The sequence below is a fragment of the Lepisma saccharinum genome, chromosome 2, assembly GCF_977018435.1.
Source record: "Lepisma saccharinum chromosome 2, izLepSacc3.1, whole genome shotgun sequence".
NCBI lineage: Eukaryota > Metazoa > Arthropoda > Insecta > Zygentoma > Lepismatidae > Lepisma > Lepisma saccharinum.
The window spans coordinates 59,626,582-59,644,617 of record NC_139230.1 but is presented as its reverse complement, the minus strand read 5'-3'; the positions used below and the strand labels follow the sequence as shown (position 1 = coordinate 59,644,617).

At 39.1% G+C, this 18,036-nt stretch overlaps 1 protein-coding gene across 1 annotated transcript in view; it reads right to left on the bottom strand.

Moving 5' to 3' along the window:
• Positions 1-1,649, bottom strand: part of LOC145984438 (prolyl 4-hydroxylase subunit alpha-2-like) — a 75,325-nt gene extending 73,676 nt beyond the window's left edge. The window contains exon 1 of the mRNA XM_083118102.1: positions 1,551-1,649. The gene's annotated coding sequence lies outside the window, so the exon portion shown is untranslated. The remainder of the gene's footprint in view (positions 1-1,550) is intronic.
• Positions 1,650-18,036: the final 16,387 nt, after the last annotated feature.

The window sequence follows — 18,036 nt, the reverse complement described above, 5'->3', positions numbered from 1 at the left end:
AAAAAAACCTCATTGCAACCAAAACTAAAAGCCGGATGAAGAAACTTACCATTACAAACTTATTCATCATAACCATAGTAACAATATTCCATAAGTGGTTTGTTTTTAAAACCTTTATTTTAGCTCTGATATGTATTCAAAGTATTCAGCCCATTTTGTTCAAAAAGTGGAATCTTTCCCATCTTGGTCTCACCGGTTCAATTATATTATAACAAAAAACGGTACTATCTTTGGGCTACTTCTGTATACATACGGCCATGCTTGCTGATAAGTATGGAAATTTGTTAACGAAAATTGCTAATTGTTAATTGATACCAGGGCCCAACACCTGCATCTTGGCAGTACCGACCACAGACCGAAGGTTGACAAACACTGATATAGGGTACAGGGAGTCAGGTGATTTGCAGACCAAGAAGGCTAAAACGACACCAGGGAGGTCGTGGGGTAGGCTGGTTGATGCTATATGTTTTCTAGGAAAATCTATTGATGTATTATTTTGTTTCCTGTGAAATTCAAAGTTTGTAAATTTCTACGCTAAATACGTTCTTTAAAAAATTGTGCGGTTTTTAGCTCTCGTTGTAGAGCCGTCTACGATACTAACCTCCTAGCGGCGAGTCCTTCCCTCGTTCATCCTGGGAAAGACATTAAGAAGCTCTCGAACAACTATTTTGGAACCAAGTATATAATTTCACGCAAATCTGCACTGCAGTCACTTACAGAAAATGTCCAAATGTTGAACAGCTTTATGCGACAATTCTATAAACAGTTATAGTTTTAGGTCTATCTTAAGTGTTTATCAGTTATGGTTGCCGCCTAGTAATTAAGAGGTCCATTGTTTATTTCCCCTTAGTGAAGACTCTGTGACAGAGATGCTTCACACAACAGAAGCTCCAAACTCAATTACCTTCTGGTCAAACAAATGGCATTATATCTTTTTAAAAAAAATTAATAATAAATAGAACGTGAAAGCTGTTTTACAAAACTTCATACTGTAATTATATATGTCGGGTATGTTTATTCGTTGTTCTGTTTATACCTTTAGGTTAACTTTGGTTAGGTTAGCTCAGTCATGATATGTATAGAAGGCAAGTACTGACAACTATGTCTCGCCTAGATACGGTCCTAGGGCGATTCCTTTCTATGTTGTCACGCCAACCTCTAGTGCATATTTTCATTTATTCATTTTTATTAAAGTATGTTGGTATTAAATACTTACTCAGAATTATTACTATAGGTGGGTAAATACGTTTCATGCAACAAAATAATTTTAACACTATGCTTGCAGATGACCAGAGTGCGTAGTTCACATTTTTACAACACTCAGAATTACATGTGCTATCCAAAATAACAACAAATTTCAGTTTGATCCATTTACGTGAATAGCATACACAAATTTATCAAGAAGGGAAATTTCCTTATAACTAGACCGATAACTGAAGAAAGGGATAGAATGTAATATAATAATTTACATAATATGTCACCTCCCCTATCCAGATCAACCGAGTGACAAACTTGAGCGAATGCAACCATTTTGCAATCAAAATACTAACCTGTTTTCAGTGCAAGCCGGATTGGTAAAAATTTGTTTCACATGCAGTACAAGCGCCTCTTCAGAAGCTCTTACAGGCGCAACGTCGCCTACAGGCGTCTGGGCACATCCACAGTGGATGACACTTTACTGCGGAGCGTGAAGATCTCATCTAACGGTGTTCTGGGGTTGGACGCGGTCGAATCTGACAGCGGAACCAACAAACAATAGCTTGTCACGTGTGTCTGCCATGTAATCTTTCCAAGTCTTCCACGTCTTGAACCAAGCGTTAACTTGTTTCCTTTTTGTCGTAATCGCAGAGCTTCTACCTCCATTATATAGAATGGTTGGGTTAACCTCTGACAAATCACACCATCGATTTATTATGTCTTTATCTAACAGGGTTTATACTTATATAAGTGGGTAATTGAGAGAGATAAAGTAGGCAAGATTGATTGATGTATTAAGGAAATAAGAAAAAGTGACAGTCCTAGAAGATAGTTGAAGGGAAATATGAACCAGTGTGTGCGGTTGCTGAAACTAGCGTCTTGTTAACCTGCATTAGTCGCAGTTTCTGGAATATCCAGCGAGTAAAGAGGCGTTGGAGCGTTCCTCTAGAGATTAGGGTGCATCACATTCTTTAAAAAATCGAAGAAAGCTTATTGTCTGCAAAACTTTCGCCTTTCTCTCTAATGTCTGCAGGAAATAATCAGGATTTTATTTTCATTTTCACCGACCTCTATGAGGATTAAATATTTATATTTCACAACAACAAAATTCGGAAAATTGTCTTCGTTTATATTACAATTTATAAACGTATTCAAGCTCAGGAGCAACCCTCACACATTAGATTTATAATACTTGTAGTTGCATTGTTGTTTTAAGTCCACTCTATGCACAGATAGCCTAATCGAGACTGGACCTACAGTTTAAAGTGGGAGAAAAAACTGCGCCATGTCCCTCCACCTGGGACCCCTTGATTACAAGGCGACAATGTTACCACTATGCCATCGGGGAAGCAATAGTTGTACTAACTACATTTTGGAAGTAGGTCGGATTTATGGAGTTGCTATCGTAATATTGCAACATTTCCCCCAAAGTGATTTAAACGATTGTAATGCAAGAATACAGTTATCTATTTAATATAGATCTGAATTTTGATTTGCAACCAGTCTATGATTCGGTAGTGTTTATGTCGAGTAGGCAGTGGCGTACCCGGGGAGTTGATGGGTATTTCAACTACCTGTTTTATTCTGGTTTTCCAAAAATACTATCGAGTGTTAATTTTTAAAAAAAATCATGACCGCCCTCATTGCCATGTCCCCGCTTACGAAATTCTTGGATAAGCTACGTATAACCAGGGTTGGTAAAGTTTGTGTTTTTTAAAAGAAACAAAACAAACAGTTTTTTGTTTTAAACATGTTTTAAACAATGTTTTAAACAAGAACCGAAAAAATATGTTTTAAACAAATAAAACGTATAAAACATAATGCCAAGAAGACTTATTTTCTAAGGATAATGATTAATAAGGAATCTGTTAATCATCCAAAGAAGGACTGTGTTTCTATTATAAAGTAAACGCTTGACTAACTTCTTAAAATACACATTTATGTTAGTCTTAAATCTCGCATGTAGGCTGTTCGAGAAGCTTCAACTAATCCACAGTTGCCAGGTCCAACTGAGTCTACGTGGTAACTACTCTGTTTTTTTTTTAATACGACATTTTAAGATTTTATCGTAAATGCTACTAAATATTGACATTAACAACAATGTGCTCATTTTGCAGTGTGTTAAGAGGAACTTGAGGAAGTTTGGGACATTTACATTTGCTATTTTGAGACCCAGGGTATTTTCAACTCCCTCCAAAATTTCCTCAACAGCCCCTATAATTTTTCACAAAGGCCAAATTTATGATCATTCTGGCTATAAATATACCCTTACACCCCCATAAACACGAACTTGCACCCCCACCCACACCCCTCAATGAAAAAGTCCGGATAAACCAAGGCCCGGATTTTCCAATAGGCCTCATAGGCCCGGGCCTAGAGCGGCACTTTGGTAGGGGCCGCACGATTGTTTGTTTTAAATTTATAAGGAATACCTAATTTTCAGATTGCCTCTTTTCTTCTCCGGACACACAAATGGAATGACTTAATGTAGTTGTATTGTTTGTATATATATGTGTTAACGAGGAATATTTCTTAAAAGAGAGATGGGCTAGCAGGGCTCGGAACTAGTTTACTAATTTGTTGTTTCGAATGTACAGTATTGTGCTGAGCCGGGTTGGCGATTGCGGCAGGAACGTGGAGCCTGCCGCTTGCTTTTGAAATACAACACCGGCTTGGTTGGGTTCCAGGAACGCCGTTCCTTGTTACTGCCAGTATTGACCGCATATCAAAAGCATGTGATTCGCGTTGAATTGTTGAGAATTAAACTGTCGGCGCAAGCATTATTAAAGATGTTTCGCATTGTACTATTCTACTGTTAGTTGCTCGAGAATATTATTCAAGAAGTAGGTGGTGAGAGTCCGACGTGTGTTTCTTGGGGTTGCATGAGGCTTATGCCCTAAGCTGACATTCTATCAATCCATCCTGGTTAAGGATTTTCCTTGTTTTCCTTTAGTTTTACCAGGAAATTGCTACTGCGAAACCTTTAACAAAGGCCAGCACATTTTATTTTTATTTCCCATTTTGTACTTTTCTATTCACCTCATAACTTGTCTCTCTCATTCGCTTTTAACTCAATGGTACTAACTTCAATAATTGCATCAACAACTGAATTAGTTCTTTAGTAATCCACAACCAGACAATCCGCAATACATCAACAGAAAATAGTCTCGGTAGAGTAGTATTTTGCACTTTCTAGGAGTGGAAACACTGTTCTGTTCTGACAATTAATGCTTCAAGAAACCTAGAAATTCTTCTCAACGGGTTACAGAAACAAGAGAAAAGAGAGAACCCATGTTGTAATATTTTCAGAGAGCCGAACAAGGGTTTCATACAGTATGTAACATTCTTATTCGTACACACGGATTTTCAAAGAAAATGCTTTAATATCTGAAAGGAAATACACTCTTTTGAAATTGTATCTTTACAATTCAATAACTAATATCATTAGGAACATAAAATCTTACCCAAATTCTGTATAACCAATGACAATAATAAATTAAATGAAACTGAAAGAGAAAGATGCCATTTTTGTACAATGCGTATACTTTGGCTTTAATTACTGCTTGACACCTGTTCTTCATAGAATTAACCAGTTTCCGACATGTTTCGGAGCTTATTTTATTCCACTCGGCTTGCACAAGAGTTTTCAACTATTGTTTGGACTTGACGCCTGCTTTATGGACTCGCCTCTTCAAAATTGCCCATAAATGCTCAATGGGATTTAAGTCTGGACTTTGAGCTGGTGTTTGTAGTAGTTTGGGTACATTCCATATTAGCCAATTCATGTTAACTCGCGCCTTATGCTTACTGTCATTGTCTTGTTGGAATCTGTAGATAGGCGGCATGTCCATTTTTTGGGCACTCTGCTTTAAATTGTTCTTCAATATGTCCAAATAGACATATGCATCCATGATACCATCAATAAACTGGATGGTACCAACACACATACATCCCCAAATCATTAATGACCCACCACCCTGTTTAACTGTTGGAATTGTGTTAATGTGATCATTGTCTTTATTTGATTTTCTCCAGACCCTATTTATCCCATCTGACCCGTATATATTAATCTTGGACTCGTCTGACCATATGGCACTATCCCAAAATTCCTGGTCCTTGTGGATGTGCTCTTTCGCGAATGAAAGTCTATTCCTGCGATCCACCTTATTTACATACGGCCTCTTTCGTGGTATTCTGCCATGATATCCATGCTTTCACAAGGCACGTCGGACAGTTTGATCGGACATCATCTTGCCAGCAACATTTTCTACTAACGGTTGTAACTGAGGAACACTTAGTCGGGGGTTTTCTTGCACTCTTTTTAAAATAAAGCGTTCATCACGTTTATTCAACCGTCTCTCTTTTGGTTTTCTCTGCACATTCTGCGTTGAACCTTTCTCTCTAAATTTGTTTACTATGTATTGAACTGTGGAGTGTGATTTTTTGACTATTTGTCCAATTTTTCTTAACGAATAACCTCTAAGGGCCAAATTTAAATAACATCCTTCAGATCGGAACTAAGTTCCTTCACCTTGCCATTTCGAACACGCTGATAGATAGACGATAGGCCTACAACAATACCTACGCCAGCATTCCGCTTGACGGGGAGCGCGCCTGCATGTTCAAACTTGTTACGAAGTTGCAATCTGCACGAAATCGCCCGAATAGCGGTGGCGGTGTATGCGAGGAAGATTGAAACTCTTGCCTGTATGAATAACAATGTTGCATGAAACAGCGTGTTTTTCATTTTTCACACAAATTATATGCTCTGTTTATACACTTTGAACATACATTTTTATTGACATTTGTTGGTGAAACCTTCATTAACATTAATTTCCAGGTACATATGAAAATGATTATATTTACTAGTAGATATGACATTTTTTCCTCGGAAATTCTATGTGTACGAATAACAATGTTACATACTGTATCACTGTAGTGAAGCACGTTACTTGGAACCTTTCTACATTTGAACTGAAGAATTCTAAAGTCTTGGAGGGACTCCCTGATGGAGCAGTAGTAGAGCCTTGTGGCCTTGTAATGAAGTGATCTCGGGTTAGATACCCGGTGGAGGCACATAGTGGTTCGGATCTCACTTTAAACTGTAGGTCCAGTCCCGATTAGCCTTACTGTACATAAAGTGTACTTAAAACACCAAATCAATCAACCAACCAAACTAAAGACTTGTAGAAGGTGTTGGATAACAGTGATGTTTCTGAAACTGCAGCTCTTTAGAATTCTATAATCGGCTAGAGTTCAACGGTCCTAACTTAGATGCAAGACATTGATTGTCGTAGGAGAAAATATTTAACTACATTCACGAAGAAACTAATCAAATTAGGAAAGAGAATGTGGTGCAGGACAAAACTTGCTGGAAACCACCTCTGAGTTGGTGTGATCTCAAAAATACACATTTAACGTATATTGGAAGAAATGGAAGGATAATGAAAGTAAGAACTCGAGGCGAAAGAATTGAACAAGTTGATAGTTTCAGATACCTAGAGTGTATCAGTGACATGAATTGCAGTGAGGAAGTCAAAGTGAGAATAGCAATGGCAAAGAAGGCATTTAATAGAAGTATTTTTGTGTGCCTTTGAATAAAGAACTAAAGGAGAGCCTCATGAAGTGTTTTGTAGTGTGTAGCATTATATGAACGCCACAAAAAAGAGAGGAAAAGCGGCTACGAGCTTTAAAAATTTGACTATGATGGGGAATGAAAAAATGGAATGGAACTCTGCTGAAAAGAGTTGGTAAAAAAAAGCTATTCTGGAAGTGATCAAGAAGAGAAAAAACTTGGCTGAGGCACCGGTTAAGAAGGAACTGCTTGCTACAAGATGCTTGAAAGGTCTGGTTAACGTGGAAAGAGTTCGGGAAAGAAAATAGCTGATATAAATGATATTAAATTAAGTAATACGCTAACATGAAGTGAAAGACGCCCGCTAAATAAAGGAATTATTATTATTATTATTATTATTATTATTATTATTATTATTATTATTATTATTAGCCAAAAGTGAAAGAAATGCGACGTAAAATAACGAAATCAATCAATGCAAGATCAGAAAGCTTGAAGTGTAAAACCTGCTCATATGGCATGGAACAATAGACCCATCACATACACCGGACCCCTCCCACACTAAAACAAATCAGCTAGATTTAATCACATCGTTTCACTTCAATACTTACAAATGAGAGTGGCGTTAGCTCTCGAGAGCTCGTAAGTCTATCCGCAACTTACCCGATTGATGTCCCGAGAAAATCTTTCCATAAATTACTGTATTCCCTCAAGAGGCTGAGCTAGAAAATCCTTCAAAAGGTTGATGTCTTTGTGGGATGTTTTGGTACTAACGTGCAACTTTTGCGACATATATGGTTTGAATTACTAAGAAACATAGAGGGCCTTTTTTGACACAGACTAGTAAACACCTTAGATGCCAATGTGTGTGTGTGTGGGGGGGGGGTATTGTATCCCCCTGCATGGACAAATTGAGCTTTCTTTTCTGTGGATAAAGAATTTAGGCAAGTACAATGTAAGTTTGCCCAAAACCAGTCTGAAACGTAATTAAACGAGCTTTTAAATTAATTGCACATTAGTAACGGAAGTTGCACAGTTATGTTTTCAAGTAATTAAGGCAACTTGGGTGTCAATGGCCCTATGCCTCTGCAACGTTCGTAGAAAAAATGTAGAAATATTTCAGAGAAAGATTACGCGAAAGCTGACGGTACCAGCAACAGAGTATTCGAGTATTCATTAAACCATGTTCCCAAGATGATAAAATTCTACGTATGTGTACGTACATAGAACAACTAGAACGAATGCTCCAATAATTATAACAATAAACCAGTACAGTCCAGATTTTGCTGGGTTTTCATGGTGTGATATTAGACATATTAGACAAATGATTTAATCATCCAAAATTATAAGTATGTGGTCACATTGGGTCCGATTTTTCTGTTGAACTTTAACCTTGGCGTACATGGCTTTAAATGGCAGACATAAAAATGCCATCTAATTAGGCCTGAACGGTTACATTTGCGGAGAGCTGTTCTGACGTGCACAGCCAACGAATCGAACCTGATCCTTTTTTTTTCTTCCTTTAGAATTCGCCGGAACTGTGGTGCAGTGCTCTCTTTATACTTGACTTCTTTCGTTGTCTAGGTGACAATAATGGACAACGAAAAGTTTGAGACAGATGAATCAGAAGCTACCACGATCGGGAGTGAGGAAACTGTGGCTTAAATTGCAGTGGAATTCTACTTGTATTGACTACAATTTTTCGTTACTAACAATGTGCACAAATAATTAAGTTAATAATAAAAAAAACTCTTGGGGATTTGAATAGACACAGAGCGTAGGACCCATTTCAAAATTGAATCAACACTTGAATATATATCAGTGGTGCATGCTGAGTTCAATATTTGAGGTACATCACCGTAATTAGAGTTCGAATTTTAAAAAAAGTGATGAAGGAGTTGGCCTCTGTTGACCCATGTTCATAAAGATGAAAACGAAATGTTATATGTGTAACATGGAACGAATAAATAAGGAGTCAATACAAAAAATCACCATCACATTGAAAGGTTCAATTATATACGCATTTTCTAATCGACTTTTCTTCTGCATTTTAGTCTCTGGGGTTCCCAGATAGCCTTAGCTAGCCTAGAATATACGCTCCTGATACACACACATACACACGTGTACAGTGGTGGAAAAAAGTTCTTCCCCATAAGACTTTAATGGCAGTAAATAATGCCGGAAAGGTAGGCAACACACATTGCACCTTTAGGTGATCGGGTGATTCTGTCTGTCTCAAGGACCAACTCGTCTTTTATGCAATAGCCAACAGACACAGGAAATGTAGGAAAGTCACGTGACATCAGGTGGAATGTTGTTCGTCATAAAATCGCCTTTTCTCAAGCCAGGTCGCAGAACCGACAAGAGTTATAGCCTATGTCCGAAAATGATTCCCCTAAAACCGTTGAACGAAACGCTAAAATAATTCTTGCCTTAATTACAAAGGCTACTATACTATATGTGCCGCGGTAGCTCGGTCGTTTGGGAGTTTGATTACCATGCGAGAGATCTGAGTTCGATCTCCGACTGGGGAGAATTGGAATTTTGTCCACCTGTTCAAGTGGCTCCGGCGCCCACCCAGCGTCGTATAAAGTGGGTACCTCTAGGAAACTTGTGGGGGGAAGGGGTAAAGGCGGCCAGGGGTGTGGTGCTGATCACATTATCCCCACCTTCGGCCGTAACAAGAAAGTGTGGGACCCTAACTCCGCACCCCCTACACGCCTTCATGGCTTGGTGCAAAGCACAAGGTAGCACTTTGCTCTTTCATTTACTAAACGTCCCGATTTTGTCGGAACAGAACTTTCTAATTTCTATGTGGACTTCTTCCAAGTTCCGTAGGGATGTGAATAGGCTCCAGTTTTTCTTGACACAATTCATTCATGTTATATTTCGTTATAAAAACCACGGCCGATGTCCTGTGTGTGTGGGGGGGGGGGCTATAATTCAAACATGTGAGGTGATACTTTTCTCACTACTCCATTCTCCAATTCTTCGTATCCGAAATAACTCTCAATTCCACACACTGAAAATGTAGCATTTCCTAGATCTTAGCATGCAAATATCTAGCAACAAAGTAATGTGTAGGCACATAGTGGTTCGGATACCACTTTAAACTGTAGGTGCATTCCCGATTAGTCTTACTGTGCATAAAGTGGACTTAAGACACCAAATCAACCAACCAACACAATCCCGTTATCGTCCAGATTATTGAAACCAGAAGCTCCGTCGCGAATAACATAAGCAGGAAGACAATGTGAAATTACCCAACAGAAACAGAACCTACAACGGCTAGATTGGATTAAATCGACGATACAGCACGCGTTCTGAAATGAAGAAGAATACGAAAGTTGAAGGACCTCGATACACACACACACTTTTCCTCCCCTCAATGGTAAGATTTCTTTCTTGCAGAGAAGCCTTTAGGTAGGGATTCAAGGCCACGACGAAAAAGTGTTTACATGCAATGACGGGACCAAAACAAGGGTCTAGTTTGATATGAAAGCTGTGTTCCTCCTTATTTCGTACGTCATTGATAACAGGAATGTCTGCTACCCCTAGTTTCGTAGAGCAGACGCTTGTTTGCCACCCTTTGGTTCCGTGACCTTCGCTCGTAGCAAGAGTGAATGACTCACCAGATACCTGTTGTCTGTAAGCTTATGCAAGAATAGATATTTCGTTAGCGTTTGGAAGTATTGTTTCATCTGCAGTTATATCAGTTAACGTTCGAATTGTTTCCTAATGGTTAAGTTATTTATAAATTAGTTCTCGAGAGTGAGCTTTCTATCTATTTGTATGGGGGAGGGGGGTATACAGCCTGCATGTATTATTTTTTTTCCTGAAACAAGAAAAAATTCCAAGACAAAAAAAGAGTCGTAGAAGAGTAGTTAACAAAAAAGAAAGAAGAAATGTAAAATGTAAATGTTTAAATAAATTATTGTATAGATCGAGTAAATAATATTTTCTCACGGGGCCTCCTCGATGGCGTAATGATAACGTCGTCACCTTATAATCAAGGGATCCCAGGTTCGATACACGGTGGATGCACGTAGTAGTTCGTATGTCATTTTAAACTGAAGGTCCAGTCCAGATTAGCTTATCTGTGCAGAAAAAGTAAAAAAAAGAAATTGTCACAGTGTAAGAAAATTTCATGTTCAACCACATACAAAAGGAATAATTTATTCCATGTTGGAGTTCACATTTATAGCATCTAACCAACACAATTATGGATCGCAACGTATTTTCTCAGATCCATTTTAATTATACGTGCATGATAAAATAACAGAAGTTGAGGAAAGAGAAAGCCAAGCAAAACACAGATGCCTTCTCCAGAATTTCAAATCTCGTTACTTAAGGTTCTGGGTTGAAGTCCCAGGCACGCATGACTCTCTTGTTCTTGCCCTTTTATCTGCTTTAATGTATTTAATCATAAATCGTCGTTATGGTTTACCTCCAGGGGAGGAATAATGACAAGAATTGCCAATACAAAGCCAATAACGAACAGAACAACAACTCAATTAGGGAGATGTCAAGAAAGAAACAAGACTTTACAATGTCTCCGTCTCTCGGTTTCTCGAATTGAAAATTGCTCTCCCGTTCTCGGCCTCGGCTAGTTACATATAGAAATCAAAAAAGTATACATATATTTCATATATCCCGGTTTTATAGGAGATTTCGTGAGATATGAAATAAGTACTCTTCGATCATGTTTATTTTTATTAGTTTTGTTACGTAACATCACTTTTCTTCCCAGCCGTGGACGACTGACCATTACATGAAATTAATGACGAAATACTCAAACACCTGTGACAAGGACGGTACTCAAATCCGGGAACTTTGGTGACGAGATCGAAGGTTGACCACTTAATGAGCTTGCCCACCGAGTCTGCTTAATGTTGCTTGTGTCAGGTAATTCGAAATAACTGTCAATATCCCACATTCATTATCATTTGTTTCATAATTTATCTTATTGATGTTATTAACCCGAAGTCGAAGAAATAGTTGAAAGGCAATAATGCAAGATTGAATGTCTATGATGTTACTTCGTGCCGAATAATATGACGTGATATTATGATATGAATATATTAATAATATAATATGCCTAGTCATTCGATTGATTGATCCAATTGCGCACACAAAATATGGTATAATGTCCACTCCTAACCAACCTCCGTGGCGGAGTGGTTAGCACAGCGCGCTACGACAGCATGGGCCCCTGGTTCGAATCTCGGCTTGGCCATGGGTGTTCTTGGTGAGTGTCCGTTAATCAATGTCATCATATCATCACTCATTACTCATCTTCATCGTCGCTATTTGCCAAAAGTGAAAGAATAGCGACACTAAATAACAAAAATCTACTCAAATGGAACATCTTCACCGATTTAATTCTATACCGTACCAAATTCCCAGTTTATTACTGCTTCTTGCTTCATTTTACAGCATCTCAATTGTTTTCCGGTTCGAAAACAAATGGAATGTTGTTTTGTGGAGTTGATTGTGCATTGTTTCGTTGTTTGGATTGTTTAATTAACGTCGCATTAATTAGTTTTAGACCAATCGTGACAGAGGGAATCGAGAGCACAAAGGAAGGGGAAAAGACAAGTTAGAGACCACGGCTCTCTTTAAAGGTAGGATTCCTTGAACACGACTGAAGTGACTGCAGAATATTATGGATAAAATTTGTTTCGCTTTTTCCTTTTATTTCTGTTTCAGTTATTTTACTTCGCTTTTCTTCTCCCACTGACGTTAATCGTGTCGGTGAGGAAGAATTATAAACTCGTGAAATGGACGATGGGACAAAATAATATATATGCCTCTCCCACGGTTCGAAACTGTAGCCACAAAATATTGTCTTATTTTTAAAATTTACGTCAAATATGGTTTCACTCGTCTCTTTCTCAAGGCGTTCCATTGCCTCTCCGATGGCGTAGTGGTAACGTCTTCGACATGTAATCAAAGGCTTCCGAATTCAATACCAGATAGAGGAACATTTGGTTCGGATCCCACTTTAATCTGTAGGTCCAGTGCATAAAGTGGACTTAAACCATTAGCGTGTGGCATGTGGCCTGTGATGAGAACCATCATTTCAGTGAACCTTCTTGACAATGACTAGTATCACTCGAAAAATATTTTCTTACGAGTAGATCTTGTTAAGAAACCAGTTGCTGAAATGTTCTTCTTGAGGCCACGTAGCACCCAGCTGTAGTTTGTTGTTGCTGGGGCATGAGTCATGTGACTCATGCTATCAATGCTCAATCCTTCCCGAGAACTCAGATCCACCAGACAAACTTAAGCGAATAATTTGTTATTTGGGTTGCATAAACAACAGGCTTTAAGACGTTACGAAATTCTAGGTACCGTGGCCCAGGTAATTCTTTCTCCGACTGTACACTATATAGCCAATATGATAGGAAAGCCGTAGGAATATGCTTACCTGGAGCTGCTCTGGTGTCAGTACGATGTAGGTCCGCCATTCGCCACTGTCACTGCTTCTACCCTTCGAGGAAGACTTTCCATCAGGTTGCGGTAATGTCGGTCTGTAGTCGCTTCCATTGGTGGTGATTGGGAGGTTTGGCCTGGATCGCAAACGAGGCTCTAACTCATCCCAAAGATTTTCAGTGGGGTTGAGATCAGTGGTGTGAGCTGACCAGTCGAGTTCATTCACTCCCAAACCACTCCGTTATGGCCCTTACTTTATGGACGGCCACGTTGTCATGCTGGAATTGAAAACTGTTGTCACAAGGTGGGGAGCACGGAATTGCCTAATATTGAGCGATAGGCATCGGCGTTTCAGGCACCAAAACCAGGGAACCAACACCATATCACGAAAAACAGACCGATACCATGATTCCACCTTCGCCGAATTTCACGGTAGGGACAATACACTCCGGTAAGAACTACTCCTCGGGCATTCGTCATTCAAGTCCATCAGATCGACACAAGGTGTAGAGTGATTCGTCTCTCCACAAAGATGTTTTTCCATTGTTCTAGGGACCACTGGCGACGTTCTTTGCATCACTATAATTGACGTGCCGCGTTCCGGGTAGTAATCATTGGCTTAGCTGCTGCAGTTCTCCCATAGATTCCCAGTACTACCACCTCTAGCTGGATGGTACGAGAACCAGCCTAATTTCCCGATGCCATTCGATAGTCCATGGCCACAGTCTCCAATGAAGCCCGTCGGTTTTACTTCTCCACACGTCGGAGCACTCACCGATTCCTATCGGTTCTTTTTTGGTTCCTTGGGCCGCGGTTGTGGTTTTATCACGTTTCCATTTCACCAATGCATCATTGACTGTTACGCGTGGTATCTGAAACCTATCCGAAATCTCATGGACGGAATGCCCGAATCGGTGGGCGCGATAACCATACCCCAATGAGTCTCACCCAGCTTGTGTCATCTGCTCATTTTGACTGCTGGCAATGGTATACACGTCTACAGCACACTCACTGTTTGTTCTTCATGAGTCATTCTAGTGGCTCATGAGGTGTATTATACTCTCTAACATTCGGTACAACTCTACCAAAACACTAACTATTTTTCTGATGCAATGTAACCACATCGCCAGAACGTCTTCCTGTCTAATATGGCAGAATACAGCAGAGTAAAGGATCGGCGAATCTGTATGAAACGTGATAATTTAAAAACATATTCGTACACAAATCTATTTTGTTTGCCCTTTTTCCTATGTTTTTCTTTATTAGGGATACAGGTCAGGAAATGAAATCACTCACCCGACGACCTGTGTAGGGGAGGAAGAACGAGTGTAAATGATAAATACATATAGACCAGTGGCGGCTCGTGGTCTGGCTCTATGGGTATGCACTTCAGTCTATCGTCCAGAAGTGTTATACCACCCCTGTGAAATACTCACACCCGTTTTTGCGTATGTATTGAAGCTTAATATATAGACAACCCAAGTTTTGATCACCTTTCACTGAAAATGGGGCTATGATAGAGTTATACGTATTTCATGATGTCTTTCACACGAATTTTTTTTACAAATTTCAAATATTTCGGAAATTATCCAGCCAATCACGAGAAGAGCAATGTTATTGTGCAATATGTAATTCAGCATTCGATAACCTGACAAAATCACTCAAAACATAGAAATACCGATCTACAATATCAATACTATTGTCGATTTGCAAAATATTTCGTAAAAACTTTCTCCCCTGCTCTGCTGATATTAATGAACAAGGAGAATAATAACATTGGCGTACACCAAAGAAGCCGATCCAACTACCACATGGAGGACATCAGTTGAAATCTATCTAGGTGTTGTTTATTTCTAATGACAGACTGATCAAACCAAGCAAATCAAGCGAAATCAAGAGAATAATAAATGTTAAAGCAAATAACAGTACTCACTAAGTTCACGCTGCCCTGCTTCGTAATCGTACTTCAGAATTTTCCATCTCTTCCGCCGTATCCATATATTGCTGCATTTGCTACAGGCTTTGTTGCTAACTTCCCTCCAAAAATTCAATAACGTTAAGTCTGCTTTCGCTATGTACAGTTTCCCTATTCATCATGGAATCAAAAACTTATGCACTGAAACAGGAACGACCTTTTGACAGCGTTAAATAATTTTGTAACAGCCACACAATGCAAAACAGCTGACTATTTGATGCACACTTCCTCCCCGCGGGTTGATAATTCGGCTACTGCGCCACAGAGGCCGTTTATTTTGACCAAGATGCACGAAGCAAAGGCATGCTTAAAACACCCATTTTGGTTTCAGTTGCCCTCCCCTCCTTTTCTTCCCCTGTTATGCTCGGGACAATATACCATCGAAATTTTCCCATCCATAAAAAGAAGAATCCCTCAATTTGCGATGATGTATGGGTTGCATCGACTCCGTTACACGATCTCCAATGGAATGGGTTTGCAACACTACATTTGCTCCCACACAGATCGCTACGTTCACAGCCTTCCTAATTGATGCAACCTCCCTTCACACGGCGCTCAAGCCAAAACACCCAATCAGCGTTCTCTACGCGACTGCTGCAACAGCGCCATAGCGAGCGAAACTACCATTGTGTTCCTGTCCCGATCGCGGCCTGGTCTACGCGGGGTGATATCACGCATCGCAGGCTTCTCCACCATCTCTCTTGGTGGAGCGGCGTGGGAACACTTGATGTTTCAAAGGATATAGGTTCAATAAATAAGTATAATAATAATGATTTGCATTACAGATTTATTTGGGTGTGCACGTGCGAATGTGCGAATAGGCAGAAGCCGCTACTGATATAGAGAATAAAAATAGATTTTTACCTGTAACTAATTGAAATAATTCCAAATTTTGCCTTCCCAACCGTGTTTTCGTAATTCTCAAACTTCACGGAGATTTGTTCTTGTTTCTACGAGTTTTTTTAAAACAAATCTAAGGTACGTGAATTTCCGCTGACAAAAATTCTGCAAATTTAAATTATTATTTTACAAATAAAAGTAGACTACATAAATAAATAGAATTGTATTATTTTATCATCATATAACATGTGTGTAGAAAGTGGCGACACGGGGCAGTTGCCCTCCGATTTTGCCACTTTTGCTTCCACGCTATGGCCTCTAAATGCTAAGCCTTGTTTCCCGCATCCCTGAGGATGAGTGATGATATGATGAAATTGATGAAGGAGACACTCGCAGACATTCAGAAACCAATTTTTTAATATTCCCACAGAAATATACACAGGGATATCAAATATAAATATCTTACTTTTAGTAAGAATTATCCTCAATCAAAATAAGATTTTGAAGAGAAATTTTACCCTAAGATAGGTGTCACACCAAGATGAATATCTTTCAGGTCTCAGCAAATCGCAATAATTTGCTCACAACTAAAATTCTTAACAAAATGTGTTTAGTAATTTTGTAATTGATTAATTTTGCGTTTTTACCTCACGTCTTCAATTTACTATTGTACACCCAAAGGCAAAGGAGATAGTAGGCGAATTGTCCATCACAATTTTTAGTCAGTTTTTCACAATATGATGGTCATTAAATTAAATAAGAACGAAAAAATCTGCTTCACATCAACAGAATTCCATATTTTAAAACAACACAGGAAGTAGAACAAAGATGAATGAAAAAAAGTGATGGACAATTTTCCTACCATTATATTTTCCGTTGGCTGTACATATGTTTGATGCATGACCTTTTTTAAACGTAAATACATTTAGTTGAAAAGAGTGACAAAGAGTATCCATTGCATTGAAAAATTTACTCCTCAATTATATTTTTTCTAAAAAATATACAGCTCAATTTAATGATTTCATTCACAGGAAAAAACAATGAACCAACTGAATGAACAACTTGCAGAAGAGAGACTAAATTGTCATGAATGCGTAGAAATAGGTTTTAAACTCCTGCAGGTGAAGTTTTGGAAATTCAAACCTCTGCAGAAATTTAGTCGTGATGAGTCGACCATATTTGATAGGCTTCACAATGAAAGATCCTCGGAATACAATCTTCCAACCAGGAAATCTAATATGGATAGTGTTACAAGGTAAAAATGTATTATAATCTATAGTAGTACACATAAAATGAAGAGTCATGGTACTTTACTGCTTGCATCACGCTATTAATAAAGCCTGACCAAGAATTTTTCCAGTCATTTCCCTATTTATGTGAGGCTCTGATGCCCACCCAGCCTCGCAACAATGGGTATATGGGCAACCTTGGGTGGTAAAGGCGGCCTGGAGTGATGCTGATCACGTCCTCCCAACTATGGCCGAGATCTCAAATATGTGGAGCTCTACCTCCACATCATCCCCTATGCAGTGCTTTTCACGGTCGAGTCGTCCGTGGAGCGTCGGCTAGCGCGCCAAGCAGTGTGAGCGCGTCTGCCGGCAAACTGCATGCAACAGCCGCATTACTGAAACCGCTAGCTATGTAATGAAATGAGCTCGTACAATTACATTGACAGTTACAATTAAAATGTGCACGTACCTTGTTACAGAAGGTTACCGGAACTTTCATATTAGTGGGGTTCTGACTACACAACTTTAGACCGCCAACTCCAACGATACTCTGTTCCTCTCGTCACTGCGCATGCACCTAGTGTTAGAAGGAAGAGTCCATTTACTGGAAGGTAGCTTAGGTATCAAACTAACATGTGGTATAAGTGAGAAGCACCGTTTCCGTGTCATGGCATATGGGCCTATACAGCAGTGTTGCAACTGTTAATTTTCCAACCCACGTATATATGATAAAACTTTCCTAGAAAGAACTATAGTGTAGACTTAATTTACAGGTTTAGTACCAG